At 40.0% G+C, this 26,613-nt stretch overlaps 1 pseudogene; it reads left to right on the forward strand.

Annotated features, from left to right (window-relative positions):
• Positions 1 to 5,977: 5,977 nt before the first annotated feature.
• Positions 5,978 to 19,072, forward strand: LOC117634063 (annotated as a pseudogene).
• Positions 19,073 to 26,613: the final 7,541 nt, after the last annotated feature.

The following is a 26,613-nucleotide window of genomic DNA, read 5'->3' on the forward strand; positions in this document are numbered from 1 at the left end:
GCAAGCATTCGTTGCTTCTTGCCTAACGGCAGACGTGCATGGTTGAGTTTTCACTCTCCCTCCCAATCGATCGTCACCCCTTGCTGAACGACCGGCACACAGGGTCAAGTTCTTGCTCACCCTCCTAAACGTTCAACTTTACTTACTGTTTGCCCAGCAAGCACACCACACCATCGTGAGACTACTAGTCGATGGCCGTGGTCCAAGCTCCCCTCTTCCAAGCTCCCCCTTGCTCGAGGACTTAGGGGACTATAGGACTATCATCGAAAACAGCAAAGAAATGGCTAAAATCTGTGTATCGAGGTCCAAATCAGAATGGTAAAGACATGTGCAAGTCCCCAACCAAGAAGTCCCTTCTCAATTGGGAAATTGGGGGACTTATATTTGTGCCATATCTAACCGGCCTCTCATGCCATGACATGTGGAACTAAGGGTGGGCATAAAAATCAATAAATTGATCAAACCGGCCAAACCAAACCAAACCATACCGAAAAAGAGAGTCTTTTGACTAAATGGAAAAGGTGAACCATGGACATGAACCGAACCGAAGGTCAATGGTTCAACTCTCGAGTCAAATTTTTTCAAAACTGGAGAACCTAAACATAACCGGTAAATATTTAATTATATATATATATATATATATTACACGTGACGTCGTTTTATTGGCCAAAAAAAAAGGGTCAGTGAGCCTGCTTGCAGCTTATCCTCACCCTTTTTTTTCCCGTAAGTGTAACCTTCCCTCACCTCATGCGACTCTCTCTCTCACTATGTCTTCTCTTCTCCTCTTTTGGTTTCTTCTTCTTTCTTCTTCAAAATCAAAACCCTAAGTGACGCCTCTCTCTCCCGAGTCCTCAGATCTTCAATTGATTCATCTCTCCCGACCTTAGATCTTTCGACGACAGCATCGGAGTCACTCCTTCATCGATCTCTCTCTCTCTTTCTCGTTTGGTATGCATTTTCCATTATACATTTAGTATTGAATAACTCTCACTATGTTTCCCCCATAGTTTTAGAAGATATCTTTCCAGGTTATTGTTTTTTTTTTTAATCTTGCCTTATTTTACACAGTTAACATGTGTTTTTTTTTTTTTTTCATGTTGAGAATTTATAGAATTGGTTAAACTTTACATTCAATCCTTTAATAAAAAATTTGTACATTGAGAGGCAATAGTCTAAGTTCTAATTTGATTTGGGGCTTTTCAATCACTCATTCATATCTCATATATTGTACATAGGTATAAGCTGCGAAATTGTTAGGCTCTAGTTCACAGTGCTAGTGATGATTAGTCCTTCAATTTAAGATCCTCATTGGCATTGATTTACTTATGGGTGATTGAGTTTGCAGTTTAAAGTCTTTACATAATTTTCTTTTAAGTGGAATTTGGGTGAGAGTCTTTTAAAATAGGACTTCTTACTTTTAAAGAGCAATATTAGCAAATCCCATAGGCATGCCTAGGTTGTAGAGATAATTTGGGTTTCACCTATTTTGGATAGTGTAATTAATCTGTGAAAGTCTTTTGACATTTCTGTGTGGCAAACCTTTTTGTAGCACTTAAAAGGCTTTTTGTCTATGACAAAAAAAATAAAAGGCTTTTTGTCCTGCTTTTCTTTTCCCCTCCTTCATGGGTTGAATATTTTCATACTCATTACTTGCTTCTAAACACATTGTAAGATGTGTGTAAGAGATTTAACGTTGTACTGTGTATATATGTCTGCGGTAGCTATAATATCACTTAGCTTTTGTGCCAAAACCTCAATCGTTTTTTGGGTTACTGAGTTATTCATTTAGAACATGGAAACAACAAAGGGATTGCTGGGAATTGGGATGGCCCAATAATCTATTGTCAGTGTTTGCCCAAGCGTTCTGTTTACTTTATTCTATTTTACTAGGGTTTTATTACTTTTATTATTGGCTTCTCCTTGCGGGATTTTATTTTAGATTGCTTATAGAATTAGGCCACTCTTTTTAATAGAATTCTAGTTTTTCATGTTCAAATTGAGAATACAAGATTAAATTTGAAGCTATCATACCTTTTTGTCTTTCATTTGTGTCCCCACATGAGTTATGTTTTTGTAATATATATCTATGAGTCGACCTGAGGTATCTTTGCTGCTGCAATTTTGAGTGAAGCTTGTTTATGAAAGGAATGAAGTTTGTTTGTAACCTAACCATTTTTTTGTTTTCATTAAAGTTGTTTAGCATCTTTGCTGCTGAGCTTTGAAAGTTTCAAAAATTTTGCTTAAATGGAGGTAAATTTGCTGCTAACCCTATTTTTGTTCTGTTTTGAGTGTGTTTAATATGTTTGTAATTTGTATTTTTGTAATCTGTTTTGACTATGTTTGAATATGTTTTTTGGATAGTATATATGTTTGAATCTATTTATAGATAGGAAAGTTCTGTTTTGATTGTTTAAATATGTTAATTGGATAGTATATATGTTTTAGTCTGTTTACGGATAGGCAAACTCTGTTATGACTTTGTTTAAATCTTTTTTTTTTTTTTTTTGGATAGGATATATGTTTTAATCTGTTTATGGGTAGGAAAGTTCTGTTTTGACTGTTTAAATCTATTAGCTGGATAGTATATATGTTTTAATTTGTTTACGGATAGGAAAACTCTATTATGACTCTTTTTTAATATGTTTTTTTGGATAGGATATATGTTTTAATCTGTTTATGGGTAGGAAAACTTTGATTGACTGTGTTTAAATATGTTTTTAATCTGTTTATGAATAGGAACCTGCTTCTAATGAGGCTCAAATGCCTGGGAATGATGATTTTGTACCTTGTAGTGATGCTATTGTACCTCCTACAGCAGCATCACAAAATCCAATACCATCACTATTAGAACCTAGTACTGGGAAGAGGAAACCTAGTAAGAAGAAGAGTGATGTGTGGGAACACTTTCAAAAGTATGATTTCGTATTGGATGTGAAAGCGGTAGATGGGACTAAAAGAAAAGAAGTTGAAAAACGGGCTAAGTGCAAGTATTTTAGTGCTACTTATGCTAGTGATACCAAGAAGAATGGGACTAGCAACATGTGGAAGCATCTAACCAAACAATGCTTGCATTCCCTTATAGGCACAAGGATAAGAACATAGGAACGCTCACATTTGATGCATCCAAGTCCAAGGGTAATGCTCTTGTTTCTAGGAATTTTAACAAAGATGATTGTTTGGATGCTTATATTAGGATGGTAGTTCGAGATGAGCTACCTTTTAGCTTTGTGGAGGGTGAAGGGTTTAGGGAATTTTGTAGTGTTGCATGCCCCAATTTAATCCACCTTCTCGTAGAACCCTTGGAAGAAGATTTCTAGAAATGTACACTAAAATGAAGGAGAAGTTGAAAGTTGACCTTCGTTCACATAGAATATGCCTTACAACTGACACTTGGACATCAGTTCAAAATGTGAATTACATGGTGTTGACTGCCCACTTTGTTGATTCCGACTATAAAATGCATAAAAGAATCCTAAATTTTTGTGTGATTGATAGTCATAAGTGGGAGAGCATTGTGAAATTGCTTGAAAATTGTTTGATTGATTGGGCACATGAGATACTCACAATTACTGCGGATAATGCGGCTGCCAATATTAAGGCAATTGATTATGTGAGGAAGAAAATAAATGGGTGGAAAGATTCAAATAGTGTGTTAGGATGAGTTCACATGCATGTGAGGTGCAGTGCTCATATAATCAACTTGATAGTTAAGGAGGGTTTGAAGAGATTAGAAAGCTCAATTGTGGCAATCCGTAATGCGGTCAAGTTTGTGAGGTGTTAACCTTCTCGGTTGAGTTACTTCAAAATGTGTGTTGAGAAGGAAAAAATAGAGTGCAAGGGGTTGGTGGTGATGGATGTGCCCACTAGGTGGAACTCCACTTATTTGATGCTTGATGCGGCATTGAAATTTCGAAAAGCTTTTGATAGAATGGGGGATGATCCCGATTCTTCCTACTTAATGTACTTCAAGGAAGAGGAAGGAGATGACGAGAGATTTGAAGACATTGAAGGAAGTGGGAAAGGGAAGGGAAAGTCTAAGACTAATAAGAGGGTGGGTCCACCTAGTGATGAAGATTGGGAAAAAGCCGTGACATTTGTGATGTTTTTGAAGACCTATGATGTTACTTTGAAAATTTCAGCTTCTTTGCATCCAACATCACACTCAACCTTCCATGACTTGCTTGCCATAGATGGGGAGATTCGGGAGTTGTATAGATATGATGTTACAATTCCTATTGAAGAACGGACAGCCATGGATACTCTTTTAAATGATATGGCAGCATCAATGAAGAAGAAATATGATAAATATTGGGGTGAACTTCATAAAGTGAACCCATTCTTGATGATAGGAGTTGTGATTGATCCCCGATTCAAGCTTCGCAATTTGAAGCACATCTTTGAAGAAATATTTGAAAATGATCCTACTTGTGATAGATTGGTGGCTCAAAAGACAAATGAGGTGAAACAACTTCTTATGAATATGTATGAAGTGTATAAGCCTAGTAGTAACAATATGGGTGCTACTAGTACTACCAATGAGAGTGGTGGTAGTACTAACAATGAAACCGACTCTTCTTTGGTTTTTGGAGGTCGTAAACGAAAAACCATGATGGAAAAGTGGAAAAAAAATTCAACAAGAGAGTGAGAATGTGGTTATAACACATGAAGTGGATAGGTACTTGTTGGATCCACTTGAATCAATTGATGATGAGTTTGATATACTAGTGTGGTGGAGAATAAATGGGCTCAAGTATCCTACTTTGGCATCAATTGCAAAGGATGTGCTTGCAATCCCTACTTCCACAATAGCTTCAGAGTCTTGTTTTAGCACAAGTGGGAAAGTGATTGACTCGTTTCGAAGCTCATTGTTTCCTAGGATGGTTGAGGTTTTGATTTGCTCTCAAAATTGGATAAGGTCCGAATATATATCTTCATTGCAATATGTGACAAGTATTGAGGAGATGAAGTTCTATGAATCAATTGAAATTGGTAATATCTTGTATAAGTATATTTGAATTCGATTATTTTCTTATTTTTATCTGTTCTAACTCAAATGGTTTGATTTATTTTATTACATTTTGTAGAAATAGGGAGTCACGCATCAACGACAAATTTGAATAAGACTCCTCCTTCTTAATGTGATGAGGATATGTTAGAAGGTATTTTTCTTGCATCTTATTTCATTTATGATTCGTTGATGGTGAAACTTTGTTAATTCTTTAAGTGTTATGTAGGTTGCTTGTTAAGGCTTTTTGGAAGAATGGATGGATGCAACAGCTTTTTTGGAAGGATATTATCTTTATGTGTATTTTTGTCATGGGTTGTAATCTTTCAAAAGTTTAATTTGGATTGCTTGCTTTATTTGTGTGTGTGTGTGTGTGTGTGTGTGTGTTTTTTTTTTTTTAATATATATAGTAATGGTTTGTAAGACATTATATTTCCTTTCCTTGGTTGGTTACTGATTGTGTGAATGTGGGATTGATTTAGTTGTTTAGAAACTTAGATTGGAATGATGGATTTTTATGGGTTATACCTGAATTTGCATGATTTTCATATTTGAAAGAGAAGAAAAGGTGATTTGGGCATGTTAATAAGAACTTATTAGGTTTTGGCAATTTGGCAACAAAAAAAAGGGTTTTGGCTTAAACTAAATATGATTTGGGCTTTATTTGGCTGAAAGTAAATACAATTTGGGCTTTTGAAAAATGGTAGCATTGGGCTCAAGCCCAAATCTATCAAAATACAGAACTGACCTGAGAATCGAGGCCTATTGCAGTTTGGCCCACTTGCGGGTTTCAACTTAGACTCGACCCAACCTGAGAACCTAGGCCTTCATCGGTTCAGCCCATGAGTCGGCCAAAATTTGACCCTACCCAAACCGTGCCGGGCCTATGTGGAACAGGCCTGATACCAAGCAGGGCCCCATAGCCCACGCTGGCAAACCCAGCCTTACAATCAGTAGGTGCCCTCAGCACCCATGATTGATTCTGGGCCCAGCATGGCCCCGTATCCTACACTGGCAGGTCTAGTCCTACAATCGGTAGGTGCCCCCGGCACCAACTTCCGATTGTTCACTGACCGGCCCACAACCGGTAGGTGTGCTCGGCCTCCCATAAGGTATCTTGTAGGAATTTCTCAAGTTCCCCGATGGTATATTAGTTGGGACACATGGCAGCCCCTAAGAGCTATCCCACGAATCCCACATCGACACTTCACACCAAGAAGACACCTAAAACTCCCTATAAAAGAACCCATTGCCCCAAAGTTTAGGTTAAGTGAGCTCTAATTGACATACATGTCTTTGCATTGTCAATAGCCAACTCCTCTCTCCTTCAGCTAACTTTAGCATCAGAGGACCTTCGGCTGGTACCACACCGGTGCCTTAGATCTCATCCACTGCTTTCTTATCTCTTTAATGCATATCTAGCTTCCCTAAAGGTAGATCCGATCCCTCAATCGTCCACACCATCTGCAAGTTGGTTCTACCACAACCTGTCTAGCTTTTAGCACCAACAAGGCTCATCTATTAATCAAGTAAAATTTAATTTGCTTCACTAATTCTTCCCCAATTATGCCACAAAAAAAGTATGTTTGCCCTTACCAAAATTTTTATGCAAAAAACTCATAAACCACAATTGTTCCTAAAGTACAACCCTAACTCAAATTAGGGGCATACAAATTCATTTCTTACAAACGCTAAACCACAACCTTAATTTGAAATTGCAGTTACAAAGATAAAGAGAAGAAGATTTCATCCTTTAGGAATAGAGGCTAGAGAGAGAGCGTACCAGGGGACACCACAGAGGGGGAGAGAGAGAGAGAGCATTCGCGAATGTAAAAGAGCGAGAGAGAACGTTGAGTCGATTTTGAGGGAGTTGGGCAACAATGTGAAATAGGTAATACGCGTGTGATAACAAGGTATTTATAGGGGGTCAGTTTTATAGGCTTTAAAAAAAGAGGTCATTTGAGGAATGTTTAATCAAGTCGGGGCCAAAGCCACCTATTTCCAACAAAATAAAATAAAGTCTCATTTGCTAAGTCAAAGTTGCTCGATATTTACCAAATTGCAAGTATTTAACAATTACGGTCCTTTGGGGAACATCCGATAAAATTGGAACAAGTATTCTAACAACAGCCATGTCTTTTTTACATCCCCTATCCCTGTGCACTGGTAGTTTCTACAACAGTCCTCCTGATTTCTTCACATGTCTCCTCAAATTTTCTTGAAAATTGAAGAAAGCCGACAACAATCCTCATCTTTGCCTTGAATTTTGTTGTCTTCGTCATCCTTGACTTTCTTGACAGCTTTCTCTGCATCCTGTATAGATATATTGATGAGCTCTTTGAAGGGCAGGCCCCCTCTTGTTATTGTGCAAGCAAGGAAGAGCATGTGAGGAATGGGGGTGGTCATGGAGAAGGTGAGGTTTCAAAGACTCTATATCAGAGGAAAAATGCTTTCAGGATAATGGGTTTTCTTGGATTTATTAAAAAAATCAGGGAAATTGCTGGTGTTGGAGCAGTGGTTAATAGGTGGTCTGATTGTGGATGTGACTCTTGTCTTTCATGGATGAATGATTGTGATCAGAAGCTTCACTTTGTTGTTAGGGAGCCTTCGCAAGGTATTTTGAAAATGCATCCCATTTACATTTTAATTATACAGCTTATGTGCTACTAATGAGATTATTAGGATGACAAAAAGAATTAGTCTAGGTTGAGAACGGTAGTCAAAAATTTCATCAAGTAAAGCTGTTATTGTGGGAACCAAATTAAACCAAAACCCTAGGTCAAATAATTCCTTCCATTTGGGGATTATTTGACCTAATTTGGAATTCCTCAACCTAATTAGGAGTTACTCAATTTAATTGGGAGTTACCCAATTAAATTGAGAATTACTTAATTAAATTGAGAATTTATTTGATTCCAACCACAATTTCCAGTTAAATGAGGAGTTACCTTATTAAATTGGGAATTGATTTGATTCCTACCGCAATTAGGGATTTGACTTACCCTAATAAATCAAATTCCTAATTAATCAAATCAATTTCAAATCGGGGAGGAATAATTCCTTTCCATCTACGAAATTATTCCTCTGAAACCATAGCCTCCGAGACCACTATAAAAAGATAGTCACACACAAGAGTTGAGGTACGTCTAAATTCCTACAAAAACTCTGCAAAAATTGTTCTTCACAAACCGTAGCCGCCATATTCTTTCTCTCTCTCTCACACAAGGCTGTTCACCCGTTTAGTTGCTTTTGGCCCAAACAAAGGCTCCGGCCACCACACACGGCTCCGGCCACTCGGTTTTCCTTGAAACACCCAACCTAATTTAGGCATCGAAGGGCCTTTGGCCAACACCCCCCGGGTGTGGTCCTTTTACTCCAATTTATTTTGCAGGGAGAAAGAGAAGTGAAGAAGGCGAAGGAATCTTAGGCTAATATTCTTGTGGGACGAAAATTGCTCCCACAAATTGGTGGTTTCATTGAGAGCGCGAAATAATACTCAAAGCATGCTCGAAATCCATTTTCCACACATTGTTTCAAACAACCATGGTTGATACGAGACGTACGAGGAGTAACACCACGACGACGGGCCCGTCTCTTGGTTTCATGGTGGAAACCTCAATGCAACCGCACGGAATCATGGCTACCAACACCTTGCACCGTCTCCTAGTGCAAAACAGCCGCAGCAGACAGCTGCTAGAATTGCAAAACAACCTTCACATGACCCCATGATCTCCACAGCCTTGCAGCCGCAAGGGCTGATTGTCGGAGCTGCTCTGCCACGCCATCCTGTCGAAGTTGCTCTGCCTCGCTATCCTGCCGTCGGAGCACAGCAGCAGCCGCACCACTCAGCTGCCGAGATTGTCGCACAGCCCCATGGCTACTTCGACACCTGCCCAATCTTGGAGCAAATCTATTCTCACCCTCCTCTGCAATCACACTTGACATAAGCACCTGTGAACGAGTCTAATAGAGCCCTAGCCCATATTCCATTTGGCCCGATACACACCACTCTACCTGACCCGCGCACTTAGGTGAACCTTAATTCATATGTTGATCAACTCACATAGAGGGTCAACGATCAAAACAACCTGATTGGCCAACTACTCAGGCAGATCAACTTGAATCAAGGCCCTAACCTTGGACCCCGTGACGAGGAGAGGAGGGTGCACAAGCAAGCCGGCGAGCAGTTCGACAGGTCCCAGGTTGGTCACACAAGGTTAAATAGGCAGGGGACAGCCGCAAACCGTACTCTGAGCCGTTCGAGGTTGGGTCCAAGGACCAAGGAGCTCGAGTTCGGGAGCAATTGCATGACGAGCGCAACGGTCGAAACTCACCAGCCCGCTCAAGGACCAACATGCTGCGGCAAGCTATAGAAGAATCCTCGCAAGCACAACCTTCTCATCTGCCCCGTGGGCAGGGCAACCAAGGGGATCGACCCTTGAGAGTTGAGGAAGAAGTTACCCAGTCGCGCTCGAGGCATTGAAGACATCAACCTGAATGACCCTCTTCGTGGGCAGAAGATGTTGATCAACGCCCACCAGCCAGCTCGAGGACCCACACGCAGCGACAAGTTGTAGAGGAATCCTAACAAGCTCAATCTCCAAATTTGCCCCACGGGCAAGGCAACCAAAGGGATCGATCCTTGGGAACTGAGGAAGAAGTTAGCCAGCAGCACTCAAGGCACCAAGGATGTCGGCCCGAGCCTCCAGCCCTGCGAGCAGAAGATGTCGAGAAGCTAATAAATGACCGACCCCAAGGTGTCCAACTTAAAGGAAGTATAGAATAGGCCATGCGCAAGGAAATTGATTGAGACAACTACTCGCCCTTTACCGACGAGGTGGAACAAGCTCGGCCTTCGAAGCAGTTCACAACGCCATCTATCACTCCATTCAAGAGGGATTCTGACCCTGAGAGCTATTTGAGGCACTTCAAGAGCGCCATGATCTTGTACAAGGAAGACGACGCCCTGATGTGCAAAGTGTTCGCGATGACTCTGCGACGAGTAGCTCAAGACTGGTTTCACACTCTACCGTCTGCATCGATAACCAACTTCAAGGAGTTAGCCCTCATCTTCACAAAGGAGTACACCTCCTACAAGATGGTCAGAAAGCATGCAGATCACCTGTTCAACCTGCGCAAGAAGCCAGACGAGTCTCTTCGAGAGTACCTCAGACAGTTTAAGGTTGAGAAGGCAAACATTATAGGATGCAATGACCAAGTTGCATCCTCAGCTTTCAAGAAGGGCTTGCAACCAAGCATGAGCTATATCCATAACTCCAACTTTGGCAGAAGTCTTCGCAACGGCAGAGCGCTAAGCACTTTGGAAAGATGATCACATCACCGTGAAGAAAGCTAGCAAGCAAGTTAATCATCCGACAAAGCAGGCAAGCCAAAAGAGCAACAAGTTTGAGCACAAAGCCCGGGACAAGCGCAGATCGCGGCCCCAACAGGGAGGCTCAGAAACAGGAACCTTCACTAAGTTCACTATCCCAATCTACTAGATCCTGGCACAAGATTAGACAATTTCGACTTGGAGACCCTATGCTCAGAAAAACTTTCATCACAGCACCGAGGCAAGGGTCAAAGAAGATGAAGCCAAACTGGGAAGGCCCCTACGTGATCAGCCGATCTAGGGGCAGAGGAAGTTACACCCTAGACACTCTAGAAGGGAAAGAAATTCCTAGACAATGGAATGCCCACCAATTTTGGAGATACTATCCATGAAACTCTTTGCTTACCAGCTGGGCTCCTAGTATGCGACGAGTTTCCCTTACTTCCATTAAAAACAAACTACTTTTGATGTTACCTATGTTGTTAATTTCCTTTATTCAATAGAGAGATGTATTCACACCAACATCAATACAAAAGCAAGCTTTTCAATGAAGTATTTTTTCAAGCATTATGTCCCACTGATCCAGGAGGATCTACCTACAAAAATAAACATAATATAATATAATTATAATTAATTATATTATATTATATTATTAAATTATTTAAAACCATAAAAACTATTGGTTTATAACGAATTGTTATAAACCATAAAAAGTTAATGGTTTCAAAATGAGTAAGATTTTAGGCCATTCATTTTTTATGGCTTAAAATAATTTACTATTTTAGTTTAGTTAATTTTAGCAACCAAACCTTGTATAAATACGTAAGTTATTCATTGAAATGAATCAAGCAATTCTGAAATCAGAACTCAAAGCAGTTCCTTAGCTTCTTCCTTTTGTTTCTCTAATTGTCTTAAAATTCCTCTCGTTCCCTTATTCCTAGAAACTAGGAATTCATAATTCTATCGACTAGAAGTTTTGGATCAAGTGGTATCAGAGCACCAGATCCGAGAGGGTGACGGTGGTTTATGGTCTCAACTCGCAACCAACGCAAAGCTTCTGGAGAAGAACTTTTAGGTCCTTTGCTCGTACACCGAAAGCCAAGGTCCAAGAGAGACATTATGACTGGAGAAAACAAACAGGATACATCCAGTGATGGCGATCGCATCACTAAACTTGAGCAACAAGTTGAAAACTTGTTTGCAACAATCCTTAAACTCGTGGAGAGTTTGAAGACTGGAAAATCTTCACGTCCATCAACTTCATCTGAGCCTGATCAAAAGCTCAAGAAAAAGGTTGTTGAGGATAGCGAAGATGAAGATGACATACAAGCTGATCCAACAAAAAAGAAAGCTGAATCAGGTGACAATAAAAATTCTATTGATACCTTAAAGATTGATTTTAAGGTTGACATCCCTATATATAAAGGAGATGTTGATCCTGAAAAGCTAGATAACTGGATAGACACATTAGAAACTTATTTCACAGTTTATAAGTATTCTAATGTGCAAAAAATAAAATATGCGAGTTTGAAACTTTCAAGCCATGCCCTTACATGGTGGAAGTCCTATCAGAGACGGTATGATGTCTTAGAATTGACTTGGAAGAACTTCAAGAAGCTTTTGAGAAAACAATTTTATCCAGTTGGCTATGAAGATGAAAGATGGTATAAGTGGCAACACTTCAGACAAAGATTTGGGCAACCTGTACAAGAGTATACAACAGAGTTCCACAACCAAGCTATGGTTCTGGACATTGACGTCGATGACTACGACGTTTTCATGAAGTATACCGGAGGTCTTGCCGACTACATACGGAAAGAACTAAAATTGTTCACCGTAGACACCATTGAAGAAGCTACTGTGAAGGCCATCGCCATTGAGGCAAAAAATAAAAGAACTGACAAGAAGGATGACAGATCAAAACCTGTCAACAAAACTGACTGGCAGAAAAAGGGGACGCGGAGCAAGGAAGGTCAGACACAGAAGGTCTACTGTGATCACTGTCAAACCAGCAGACATGCCAAAGACAAGTGTTGGATACTCCATCCTGAGTTACGGCCAAAGCGCGAGAAAAACAACCAGGGGAGAAATGACAGAAAAGCCACCTTAACTGCACAGCAGGTAGAAGAGCTTCCAGAGTTGAAACACCCTGATGTTACACTTACCCTTATGACAAGACCAGCAGATACTGAAGACACATACAACCGTGAAGAGTTGTTTCATGTGAATATTCAGGTGAAGCAAAGTGTTGTACAAGCTATTATTGACCCTGGAAGTCAGAAAAACCTGATTTCAGAGGCTTTAGTAAGAAAAGTGGGTTTAAACACCACACCACATCCTAAGCCGTACCCGTTAGGATGGATTCAGAAGGATGTTGACTTACAGATCACGAAGCAATGTACCTTCAAATTTGCTATCACCAATCGATATATCGATGAGGTGACATGTGAGGTGGTTCCTTTGGATGTTTGCCAAGTCATATTAGGCAGTCCATATTTATGGGACCGAGATGCCATCCATTATCGACGGCTTCGCAAGTATCGACTTGTGAAGGATGGGAAGGAGTTCCACATCAACGCTTGCAAGCCTCAAGCTACAAATAATTTGCTTACAGATAATTTGCTGACAGCTAACCAAGCCAAGAGGTTAGTCAATTCATGTGGGCGATTCGTTTTGTTGATGATTCGACCGCAAGATCAGAGTTCTAGAGCTGTGACATTGTCTACATTGTCTTTATCTCCTACACAATGCTCAGACATAGGGAAATTACAAGAGAAGTTCAAGGACTTATTTCATGATGTGCAGGGTTTGCCACCACGGAGAGCTGTGGAGCATGAGATCCAGTTGGTAGGAGATTCACCTCTACCAAACTTGGGTTTGTATCGTACTTCTGTGACGGAATCCGACGAGATCAAGAAGCAAATTCAAGGACTTCTTGAACAAGGAGTCATCAAACCCAGCTGCTCACCATGTGGTTCGCCAGTGTTACTTGTGCCTAAGAAAGACGGAGGCTGGCGTATGTGTGTAGATTATAGGGCACTCAACAAAATAACCATTAAGAATCGGTATCCATTGCCGAGGATTGATGACCTGCTAGATCAACTACATGGTGCACGCTACTTCACTAAGCTTGATCTCAAATCTGGCTATCACCAAGTCCGCATCCATGACGAAGATACTTGGAAAACTGCATTCAAAACAAAGCAGGGACTGTTCGAGTGGTTAGTCATGCCATTCGGATTATGCAATGCTCCAGCTACCTTCATGCGATTGATGAATGAGGTACTCCGCCCTTTCCTTGACGACTTCGTCATTGTATACTTAGATGACATTCTCATATTTAGTGTCACATGGGAGGAACATCTTCATCATATTGCTCAAGTTTTGGAGGTTCTACGAACAAATCAGTTACAGTTAAATGGTAAGAAGTGTGAATTTGGGAAACAACACCTTGTATACCTGGGATTCATTGTTGGTGCAGGAGAACTGAAAGTGGACCTAGAGAAAGTGCAGGTGATTTCTCAATGGCCTACTCCCCAAACAGTGACTGAAGTTCGGAGCTTTATAGGTGCATGTCAATATTTACGAAAGTTTATTCGGCACTTTTCACAAATTGCAGCACCCTTACATTCTCTAACAAAGGCCAATCAAAAGTTTGAATGGTCGAGAAACCATGAGGAATCTTTCCAATTGTTGAAACGGAAGATTACAGAGGCCCCAGTATTAGCATTACCGAATTTGCAGAGACCATTTGAAGTGGAAGCAGATGCATCGAACTATGCTATGGGAGCCATATTATTTCAAGATGGGAAACCAGTTGCATACCATTCTGAGATGTTTAGTGGACCGGTATTGAATTATCCGACTTATGACAAGGAGTTGTATGCAATGCATCAAGCAGTGAAGCATTGGAGAGCTTACTTGTTGGGAAAAGAAGTCGTAGTTCACTCAGATCATAAACCTCTTCAGGTTTTAACTACACAGTCTAAGTTACAGCAAGCTCGCCATATGAAATGGATGTCTTACCTACAACAATTCAGTATTGTGATAAAGTACAAGAAGGGAGCAACTAATAAGTTGGCAGATATGTTATCTAGACCACCTACACCAGTTAATTCCGCATTGCTGGTGGCTATGAAAATCCAACCCATTGTTCCTTCTGAATATGCTAAAGGGTAGGACACAGATGCTGATTTCAACTCAGCCTATGCCAAGCTGCAACAAGGAAAGACTAGTGAGTTTCAATTGAAAGATGGACTAATGTATAAGGGAACACAATTGTGCATTCCAAAAGATGGCGACAGGTTGCAGTGGATTCGTGAGGCTCATACTTCCAAAGTAGCAGGGCATTTTGGAGTTGAGAAGACTTTATTGAATCTTCGTCGTTATGTGTATTGGCCAAAGATGCATCTCGATGTTTCACGATACATTCGAGGTTGTGTTCTATGCAACACATCGAAGCCTTCCAACAGGAAGTTAGGACTGTATCTTCCATTACCAGTACCTACTCGACCTTGGGAGAGTATCTCGATGGATTTCTTAGGTGGATTGCCTAAAACCAAGTCTGGAAATGACTACTTGTTTGTGGTGGTAGATCGTTTCAGTAAGATGGTGATTCTCATTCCATGCAAGAAGACCGTAACTGGAGAAAGAGCTGCTAAGTTATTTTTCCAATATATTTGGAAGCATTTTGGCTTACCTACATCAATTATTTCTGACAGAGACAGTCGATTCTTAGGCCATTTCTGGAGGTCGTTATGGGGAATGATGGATACTAGATTGAAAAGAAGCACTGCATTTCATCCACAGACAGATGGGCAAACGGAGGTCGTAAACCGAACTATGGTACACTTGTTGAGGGGTTACAATTCCAAGCATCCGAAGACTTGGGATGAAAGTCTCCCTTACTTACAGTTTGCTTTCAACCGAGCAATTCATGGCTCTACACTCAAATCTCCATTTGAGGTTTGTTTGGGTTATTTACCTCAGAGTCCTTTTGATTTAGCATTCACTATGAGTGACCAACCATTACGTGGGAAAGAAGAAGAAGAACATGTTCGAGCACAGAAATTTCTCGAACGAGTCAGAAAGATTCATACTGAAGTGGAGGCACAATTGAAGTTCTCAGCAACGATATAAAGCTCGCCATGATAAGCATCGTGTGCCATGTAACTTCAAAGAAGGTGACCTAGTATGGTTACACCTTGGAAAGGAGCGGCTAACCGGTGAAGGCAAGAAACTGAAGCCTATTCGTTATGGACCATTCAAGATCATCAAACAAATTGGTGATAATGCTTTTCAACTTGAATTACCACCATACATGCATATGTACTCGGTCATCAATGCCGAGAATCTTAAACTTTTTGAGCCATCTCTACTTGATGATGATCCCGAAGAAGACACTCGTCTTCCATCAGTTGATGACTTGCGGATTGAACGAGAAGATCCTTTGCAGGAGGATTGTCTATTGGAACAGAAGGTTCGTGAGACTCGACATGGAAAGTATGAGTATTTCCGTATTGGTAGAAAAGGTCAACTTCCTAGCAAGTCGAAATGGTATATTCGAGACAAGGCAATAATAGAGTTTCCTCATCTCAATTTAGCTTGACCGGGAGCTCAAGCATCTTAAATGGGGAAGCCATGATCCAGGAGGATCTACCAACAAAAATAAGCATAATATAATATAATTATAATTAATTATTTTATATTATATTATTAAATTATTTAAAACCATAAAAACTAATGGTTTATAACGAATTGTTATAAACCATAAAAAGTTAATGGTTTCAAAATGAGTAAGATTTTGGGCCATTCATTTTTTATGGCTTAAAATAATTTACTATTTTAGTTTAGTTAATTTTAGCAACCAAACCTTGTATAAATACGTAAGTTATTCATTGAAATGAATCAAGCAATTCTAAAAGTAGAACTCAAAGCAGTTCCTTAGCTTCTTCCTTTTATTTCTCTTATTGTCTTAAAATTTCTCTCATTCCCTTATTCCTATAAACTAGGAATTCATAGTTCTATCGACTAGAAGTTTTGGATCACCCACGAACATACACATGCAGGCGACAAGCCTCACTTCCACTGAAGGCAAGCTACTTCTCGAGTACAAACTTCTTGGAGTCTTTTCAAGCGTTATGTCCCGGGCATACGCACACAGGTGACAAGCTTTATCTCCATTGCAGGCAAGCTACTTCTAGAGTACAAACTCAATGGAGCCCCTTTTTGAGCGTTATGTCTCCCATATACACCCACAGATGACAAGCCTCATCTCCATTGAAGGCAAGCTACTTCTCGAGTACAAACTTCATGGAGTCTTTCCAACTGCTATGTCCTCGACATATGCACATAGGCGACAAGCCTTACCTCCATTGTAAGCAAGCTACTTCACGAGTACAAACTCAATGGAGTCTCTTTCAAGTGCTATGTCTCCGAAGATACACTTACAAGATACGGTGATAATTGAAGTTTGAAAGACAACTGAAAATTTCATAGCAAAGCGGCCAACCAGCCAAGTTCAACAAGAAATAAGGTGGTCAACCAAAGATCACTTATTGAAAGAAAATTACAAAGTTCAAAAATAGCAAAATGAACTACATTTGCTAAGGGATTCCGGCAGATGACCCTTAGCCGATCACATTCACAGCTACCTCCTGATCAACTGCGTTGACAATAGCCACATTCTGCTCAATCGTACCATATGCTCAATAGCCCCAGTTGCCTGCTCCTCCGCATTTGTCCTAGCCTCATCAGCTACGCCACCTTAGGCGTTGTTTTTCTCCATTGGAGCTTCAGCTGCTACTTGCTATTCAACTGCTTCTACATCAAGTCGAGGGCATGCCATGATAGAACTGCTCACCATCTTCATGTTCGAGAGGGCAACAAGGAGAAGCATTGTTCTACAGTCCAAGTATCCCAGCTTGTACGCATTAGCAGCAATTTCATGCTTGGATGCCTCCGTGGCTTCAACATGAGTGTCGAACTTGACCAGCAGAGTTATCACCAACTCCCGGATCCGCAGTTCGCATAACTCAAGGACTCTTTGCTCAAGTAGACGACTCTTTAGCTCTCTTAGCCTCAACTTGCAACATTGAGTCAGCTCCACACTTGACTATTCTTGGCTTTGCAGACGAGTCGTGATTGCTGAAAAAATGTATAGTCCTCTCAGTTTGATCCCAGGATCGGCACAGGCGACCCAAACCCTGCTTCTCAACAACCTCCTTACCGGGTAGATCATGGGTTTTGGGCATTTCGAGCGGAGACCTGAGCAGAATATCCCGAACCTCCTACATTCCATTAACCTTCTTGTTGTTCGCGCTGACGAGGCTCTTGATCCTGGCATATGAAGAAGAAGCAACTCTCATAGGGACATTCTCAGCAGACGAGACCACCTGGAGGAAGACTTGCTCGTGGCAGAATGAGGAAGCTTGGTCGAGAACTTCTCTCGCTTAGCTGGCAGATCATCTAGGTCTGAAACATGCATCTCCTATCTTTCAACATCTTCAGCTGGGGGCAGACCACCAGCCTCCTCCATTAAGGAGCCCAAGTTACAAAAAGAAGCCCAGTTGCAGCTGGATAGCCCAACAATTAATCCACACCTCCTCCATGCCACCACGTGCAATGTAGAAGCTGGGGGGGCATTTATGGGAACCAAATTAAACCAAAACCCTAGGTCAAATAATACCTTCCATTTGGAGATTATTTGACCTAATTGGGAATTACTCAACCTAATTGGGAGTTACTCAATTTAATTGGGAGTTACCCAATTAAATTGAGAATTACCTAATTAAATTGAGAATTAATTTTATTCCTACCACAATTCTCAATTAAATGAGGAGTTACCTAATTAAATTGGGAATTGATTTGATTCCTACCACAATTAGGGATTTGACTTACCCTAATAAATCAAATCCCTAATTAATCAAATCAATTCCAAATCGGGGAGGAATAATTCCTTTCCATCTACGAAATTATTCCTCTGAAACCCTAGCCTCCGAGACCACTATAAAAAGATGGCCACACACAAGGGTTGAGGTACGTCTAAATTCCTACTGAAACTCTGCAGAAATTGTTTTTCACAAATCCTAGCCGCCATATTCTTTCTCTCTCTCACACAAGGCTCCGGCCACCTGGTTTTCCTTGAAACACCCAATCTAACTTAGGCATCGAAGGGCCTTTGGCCAACACCCCTCGAGTGTGGTCCTTTTACTCAGATTTGTTTTGCAGGTAGAAAGAGAAGTGAAGAAGGCGAAGGAATCTTATGCGAATATTCTTGTGGGACGAAAATCGCTCCCACAGTTACAAGATAGCATAAGGTGGCAAAGAATTAGGTTGTTTGTTTCTATCTGATGTGGCATAAGATAATCACTGATATTGTTGACATTTCATATTTGACAGCCATCACTGATCTGGATTGCAGAGGAAAGCCAATTGAGAATGTGATATTCTTGCATGGGTTTCTTTATTCTTCTTCATTTTGGACAGAAACAGTGTTTCCAAATCTTTCTGAACGTGTGAACTGTAATTATAGGTTGTTTGGTGTCGACCTCTTGGGAATTTGAAGAAGCCCAAAGCCAAGAGACTGTATGTATACTTTGAAGGATCATTTGGAAATGATTGAGAAGTCTATGATCCGTCCATTTCAGTTGGATTCTTTCCACTTTGCACACTCCATGGGTTGTTTAATAGCAATTGCATTAGCTGCTAAGCACTCAAAATTAATATGTTTTTGAAGCAATTGAAGAAGGTCATGAAAGGGTTTACAAAATCCATTTTTACTCCATAACTTATAATATTTCTTGTTCGTGTAAGTTACTTGAAACCAAGGGATTGCTATGTCGTCATGCTCTGAAAGTGTTATATTCCAAAAATATCACAAGTATACCAAGTTAATACATATTGAAGAGTTGGACTAAATGGGCCAAGAAAGGAATTGTGGCGAATAGTGACTTATGTGAATCTTATAATAAGAAGGTGAGATCTACCCAATCATTGGGCTTGAGTGAGTTGTTAGTATAGCATCATTATTTGATTCAGGAACAAGGCTTGTCGAACAAAAGTTAGCAGAGGTTATGATGTTACTTGAAAGTGATATGAAAATTACTAGATCAAAGGAAAATTTGAATAGCATGGGTGACCAAACTCTTCATGATGTGCTCATTGCTAAGCCACCTGTTTTGAATCCCCCCACCATAAGGGCTAAAGGCATAACAAATGATAGGATAAAAAGTCAATTGGAGAAGAAAAGAAAAAAAGAAAAAAAGAAAGACGCAAGAGTTGGAAATTCCTCTCGAACTTCAAGGCCTACCACCATGGCTACTAGTAAGAATTATTTTCTTTCAGTTGTTTTTAACTAGATTGATATTAATTAGGTTTCAACTATTTTTTCTAGTATTTAATTTCATGTGCTAATAATTTTTTTTTTTGTAGGTCAATCTAAGCAAGAAACCAATAGTGTTCCGCCTCATTCAACTCATTATAATCCATCATTGCATCACTTTGGTTTACTTATTCTTACACTTCATTATTTTGATGGTTAATTTTAATGTTTATCTCCTAATGTTATATGTATTTTTAGGATATTCCAAGCCATACTTTTAGACATCCGAATTTTCAATTTACAACCATGCTTCAAGGAAGTGATCAAATGCCTTACTTGAGTCAAGTATATGAATTTAATATATACTCATAGGATAAAGAAATCAGATATTTCTAACTTGAGATTATTTTATGATGCATTAGGATTCATCTACAACTTTGAATGCAAATTTCACATTTGGACAATCAATTCATTTAAATCAGGTTTGACGCATGGTATAAAATTTACTTTTAATTGTGTTAATTTCCATATTGATTTATGGATTAAGTTGTGATGCAGAATGTGTATTTCAATAGTTTGAACCAATTGCTTCGGTGGTAAGATTGATAAGGGTTGGTTGACGTCTTTTTATGGGTTTGAAATCTATCTCAAGGTTATGACAATAGGTACGTAGATATTGTAGCTATGCTTTGTATTAGTTTTCTAATTTTTGTTTGGACATCTTATTTGAACAGGTGTAATGTGCCCATTTTGATGTATAAAGACCAACATATTTTGCAAAAGAAGAACAATATAATCTTTAGTTTGGCAAAATTACATTTTTGTAGATGTGATGTAGTGTTCTCCTTTTCTTTTTGTTATGTTATTTGGCCGAGGTTACACTTATCAGATTGGGTAAAAAATAATATTTCATTCATATTGATATATAACAAATAGGAAGGTTATATATACAAAGCCTAGGAAACTATTCTAGGAAAGTAATTATGTTCCTATAATCTTGCATAATCAAATAGTTGACTTAGACTAATTAGGAATGTACAGCTCATTGACACTCCCCCTCAAGTTGGAGCATATATGTCGTCAATGCCCAACTTGCTAAGTGAGCTGTGAAATACCCTGCCTGTGACTGCTTTGGTGAGGACATCTGCAAGTTGATCTTCGGATTTAACAAATGATACCTTAATGATCTTTGCCTCGAGCTTCTCCTTGATGAAATGTCTGTCAACTTCAACATGCTTGGTTCTATCATGTTGCACTGGATTATGTGCAATGTCTATTGCAGCTTTGTTGTCACAATTCAGTTGCATGGCATGTTTGGGTTTGAACCCCAATTCCTCCAACAAATTCCTCATCCAGAGTAGCTCACATACTCCGTGCGCCATACCTCGATATTCTGCTTCAGCACTTGATCTTGACACTACTTTCTGTTTTTTACTTCGCCAAGATACTAGATTGCCTCCTACAAAGGTAAAGTATCCAGATGTAGATCGCCTGTCAGTAATAGAGCCCGCCCAGTCTGCATCAGTGTGACCCTCAACATCTAGATGACCATGTCGTCCGAACATCAATCCTCTTCCAGGAGATGACTTCAAGTATCTCAAAATTCGGTTTACCGCATCCATGTGGGCTTCACTTGGTGCATGCATGAACTGACTCACCACACTTACAGCATATGCTATATCAGGTCTAGTGTGTCCTAGATAGATTAACTTACCCACAAGGCGTTGATATCTTTCTTTGTTGGTGGGTACTTGATCAGGATATTCACCAAGCTGATGATTCAACTCCATTGGCGTATCTGCTGGTTTGCTGGCTAACATTCCAGTGTCAGTCAAAATGTCAAGGATATATTTCCGTTGTGATAGAAATATTCCTTGTTCTGAACGAGCCACTTCGATGCCTAGGAAATACTTCAGAGCACCAAGATCTTTCATTTCAAACTCACTTGCCAAGTGGTGCTGCAATGTTGCCTTTTCTACTGGGTCATTCCCGGTAACTACCATGTCATCAACATATACAATAAGGGCAGTGACTTTACCTTTCTTATGTTTCAAGAAAAGAGTATGATCTGAGTTACTTTGCTTGTATCCAAAATCCTTCATTGATTTGCTGAACTTTCCAAACCATGCTCTGGGTGACTGCTTCAAGCCATAAAGAGACTTTCTCAGTTTACACACCATGTTGCTAGTATTGGGCCCCATCTTGCACCCTGGAGGGGAATCCATATAGACTTCTTCTTCTAGGTCGCCGTGCAGGAAGGCATTTTTGACATCAAACTGGTGTAATGGCCAGTTTAGGTTTGCTGCCAGAGAAAGAAGTACTCGAATTGTGTTTATCTTGGCTACAGGGGCAAATGTCTCCCCATAGTCAATCCCATAAGTCTGAGTATAACCTTTCGCCACCAATCTTGCTTTGTATCGTTCAATGGTGCCATCTGCCTTGAACTTTACTATATATATCCATCTACAACCCACTGTTCTCTTCCCTTTGGGAAGGATAGTCATCTTCCAAGTGGAATTCTTCTGAAGAGCCTCCATTTCATCATTCATCGCTTGAGTCCACTTGGGATCTTTTAAAGCTTCCTGCACATTACTCGGAATAGATACAGTGGATAATTGACATACAAATGATGCACATGACGGAGACAACCTATGTAGGGACACATGATTAGCAATAGGGTATTTAACTTTTGTTTTTGGGTCCGGGTCATACTGTTGTCTAGGAATCCCTCTAGTGGTACGAATAGGTAACTGATAACCTGTGTTTCCTGGTAACTGATAACCTGTGTTTCCTGTATGACTCGACTCATGTAAAATGCTTAAGTTGGAGTTTAAATGCTCAGTTACCTGCGGGGAATCTTCAGGACCTGATTGGATGATTGGTGATGGTACTGTAGTAGGAGGGAAATTATCTGAACCATCATCTGGAGTTTCCAGTAACTCTTGATCTTGTTGCACTACTGTAGCTGGTTGCTCGGACACTGACTGCTCTAAAACAGTTTGTTGAATTTGGATGCTCTGAGTATCTTCTGCAAAGATAGAGCTCTCCCCCTGCAGAGGATGCTCAGAAACTCCCCCTGAGTAATAGAACTCACTCTCGTGGAAAGTCACATCTGCGGTAACATGCATGGTCTGAGTGGGAGGATGGAAACACTTATAGCCCTTCTGAGTGTCAGCATAACCCACAAAGACACAACGCAGTGCACACGGATCAAGCTTGCCACGCTGATGTGGATACACCTGAACATAAGCAACACAACCAAAGAGACGTGGTTCGAGATTTGGTGTGGATGGCATGGGGAGGAGAGTGGTCAATGTCTGAAATGGAGTTTGATACTGAAGAGGCTGGATGGTGTTCTATTAATGAGGTAAGCAGCAGAACAAAGAGCCTCCCCCCAAAAATGATGAGGCATACGGGCCTCAAATAAAGAGGCACGAACAACCTCCAAGAGATGACGATTCTTACGTTCTGCAACGCCATTCTGTTGTGGTGTATAGGCACATGTGGTTTGATGAACAATTCCATGTTGACTTAAAAAAGTATGTAGGTCATGGTTGACGTACTCTCCTCCATTGTCAGATCGAAGCGTAGTGATTTTCTTGTCAAACTGAGTAGCAACATATTGATAAAATAACTTGAATTTGGCGGTGACTTCACTTTTCTGCTTTAAGGGAAAAACCCAGTCATCCGGGTGCAATCATCAATAAACGTCATAAACCACTTAAAACCGCTAATAGTGGGAACTCGTGATGGTCCCCAAACATCAGAATGGACAATCATGAAAAGCAAAGAACTTTTATTCAATCTTAATGGGTAAGAAATACGATGGCTTTTGGCCAAAATGCAAGTTTCACAATGAAAGTCTGATTCAGCAAACTGGGAAAACAAATCTGGAAATAAAAGTTTCAGATAACCAAAAGAAGCATGCCCTAATCGTCTATGCCATAGCCAAATTTTCTTCATCCTGATAGACTCATCTCCTTTCACATGATGTGTCTGACTCAATCTTGAACTGCTGTCTTCTGTCAAGTCCAGATAATACAACTTTCCTCTCCTAGTACCACATCCAATCACGGTCCTGGTGAGAAGATCCTGAAATAGACAATACAATGGCCAAAAACACACGGTACAATTAAGGGAATCAATGATTTGAGGAACAGATAACAAGTCATAGTCGAGTGAAGGGACAACTAAGACATGATCAAGACTTAATGAAGATGTAAGAGATAAAGACCCTTCTCCCATAACTTGGGAGGTGGTTCCATTGGCACTGGTAATGTGTGTTTGGCTTGATGGTTTGGTAGAGTGCAACCCAGTAAAACTAGATGTCATGTGATCAGTAGCGCCAGTGTCAATAATCCATGATCTATTACAAGTAAGTGAAGATGTGCAAGAGGTACCTGAGGTGGCCAAGGCCTTGGAGCCAGATGTACCTGATGGAGGTTCTGATGCAGTCTCCTCGGATGACTGAGCGGATGCAAATGAGGCTCTGGTAGAATCCTTTTTTCGCCCTTTGTGGACCCATCCTTCTGGATAACCAATGATCTCATAACAGCCCTTAATTGTGTGGTTATCTAAACCACATTTGGTACACTTCATTGGAGGCCGGTTACGAGTAAGGTCGACACTATAGTTGTTCGGCCGAGATTGTCTGGACCTCGCAGTAGCCAAGGCCGTGGCTTCGGAGGTTACACCAACTTCAGACATGGTTCCCTGTCGGTTACTTTCTCTTTTAATATGTGCATATGCGGCCTCCAGTTCGGGTTTTGGCTCCATCCGCAAAATCTCTCCTCGGATTTGATCGAAATTATTGTCCAAACCTGCAAGAAATATATAAACTCGGAGACGATCAACCTCTTTGCGTCTAGTCTCAATGTCTTTCGGATGCTCCATGGTGCTTGGACTTAATTGATCAAGCTCCAGAAAAATCTTAGTGAGCTCACTGTAATATTTGGCAACTGATGCGCCAGCTTGCTTCATTATGAATGACCGTCTGTGAAGGTCATAAATCTTGGCTTCATCAGCACCATCTGAATAGGTTTGCTTGATTGCAGCCCAGACTTGCTTTGTTGTGTCATAACGAATAAATCGTTTAATCTGATTAGGTTGCATGGCGTCGAACAACCAACTCTTGACTTGGCAATCCGATGCACGCCATTTATTAAATGTGGGATCTGTGTCTGCAGGTTGGGCAATATCCCCGGTCAAGTGGCCATGTTTTTCTCGCCCAGCTATCTTCATCTCTATGATTTGATGCCATAGAGAATAATTATTCTCATCCAGTTTGATTCCTGTGGAGAAGTTGGAGGTGTCACTCTGCAAAGTGACGATTTGTGTGGTAGTTTTGGAGCCTCCCGACACCAAGGATTGATTGGTGTTTACTGACCCATCATCGTTGGCCATGATATTGGCTGACAACCAATGAAAAAGGACAAAAAAGAAATATCAAGTTGAGGAAAAGCAAGTGAACGGTGGACAAAGGCAATAAGACAAACTCTTTTGCAATAAGAAATATCGGGTTGAAAGGGAAAAAAAGAACAAGGGGAACGGTTTGAATGGGTCTGTGAGTGGAAAGTGATTTGCAATATTGCAAAACGTGATTTGACTAGAGGAAAGGTTTGAATGGGTTTGTAAGATGGAATATGGGTGGTATTGGTGCTGGTTTGTGAGATGGAATATTGCTTTTAGTGCTGGTTCTGGTGCTGCGTACTAGATGGAATATTGCAAAACGGTGATTTGAGATGGAATATGGGCTGGTGCTGGGTCTGTATGACGGCTGTTGCTGCGGAAGCGATTAGGGTTAGGGCAAGAGACAGTCAAGCTTGACTGCTCTGATACCATATCAGATTGGTCAAATCATAATATTTCATTCATATTGATATATAACAAATAGGAAGGTTATATATACAGAGCCTATGAAACTATTCTAGGAAAGTAATATGTTCCTATAATCTTGCATAATCAAATAATTAACTTAGACTAATTAGGAATGTACAGCTCATTTACAACACTTTTGTACAAGGGAATGATTCCTTTTCCTTTTTGTTGCACTATTTGGCCAAAAGACTACTTTTATACATGAGATTAAGTTTGTGCTCTTCCTTAATATGTTATTTGAAGAAGGATTAGTCAATTATAAATCCATTCATGCAAGTTACCCCTGTTACACTTGATCAAAGAAATTTAACATATTTCTTCTTTGAGTTATTGATATCAGGCGAAAAAATAAAAACTTCTTCTTTGAGTTATTAATACCAGAAACAAAATTGTACAGCAAACTAAATTTTATTAGCATTACTTCATTATTTTATTTTATTTTATTTTTAAAGTCATTAGTTTGCAGCAATAAAATAAACCACCTCGTTAAAAAAATAAAAAATCTATGGATAGAAGAGAGGAAGGAGAGGGATTGAACAGAGACAGGAACGATTTTGAACAAATGGAAGGTTTTTGCATAAGAGACGCAAGAGGAATGGCAAAAAAAAGAAAAAAATGTAAAACATTAACTGAGTGTGGGAAAGAAAAAAAAAATTAATTGGTTAGTAAAATTAATTGTAGAGATGGTATGATAGAGAAATTTTACGTTTTGGTTGCTTTTATTGATTAAAATATATTATTAAAAGTTTTTAAAAAAGATTGGCATGTGGCAGTATCCTACTGGCTTGGGATAATGGGGTGAAAAACTGACCTGGCATCCCCGTGCCAGGAAAGTTTTTCTCCAATTTTAGAGGCTTTAAAAAACAGGTCATTTGAATGTTTAGTCAAGGTGGGGCCAAAAGCCGCCTATTTCCCAAAAAGTAAAAGTCTCATTAAGCCGAAGTTGGTCGACATTTACCAAATTGCGAGCATTAACAATTTATGGTCCTTTCGAGAACATCCGATAAAATTGGAACAAGTATTTTAACAACAGCCATGTCTTTTTCATATCCCCAATTGCTGTGCACTGGTTTTTTC

This window comes from Prunus dulcis, chromosome 7, assembly GCF_902201215.1.
Source record: "Prunus dulcis chromosome 7, ALMONDv2, whole genome shotgun sequence".
NCBI lineage: Eukaryota > Viridiplantae > Streptophyta > Magnoliopsida > Rosales > Rosaceae > Prunus > Prunus dulcis.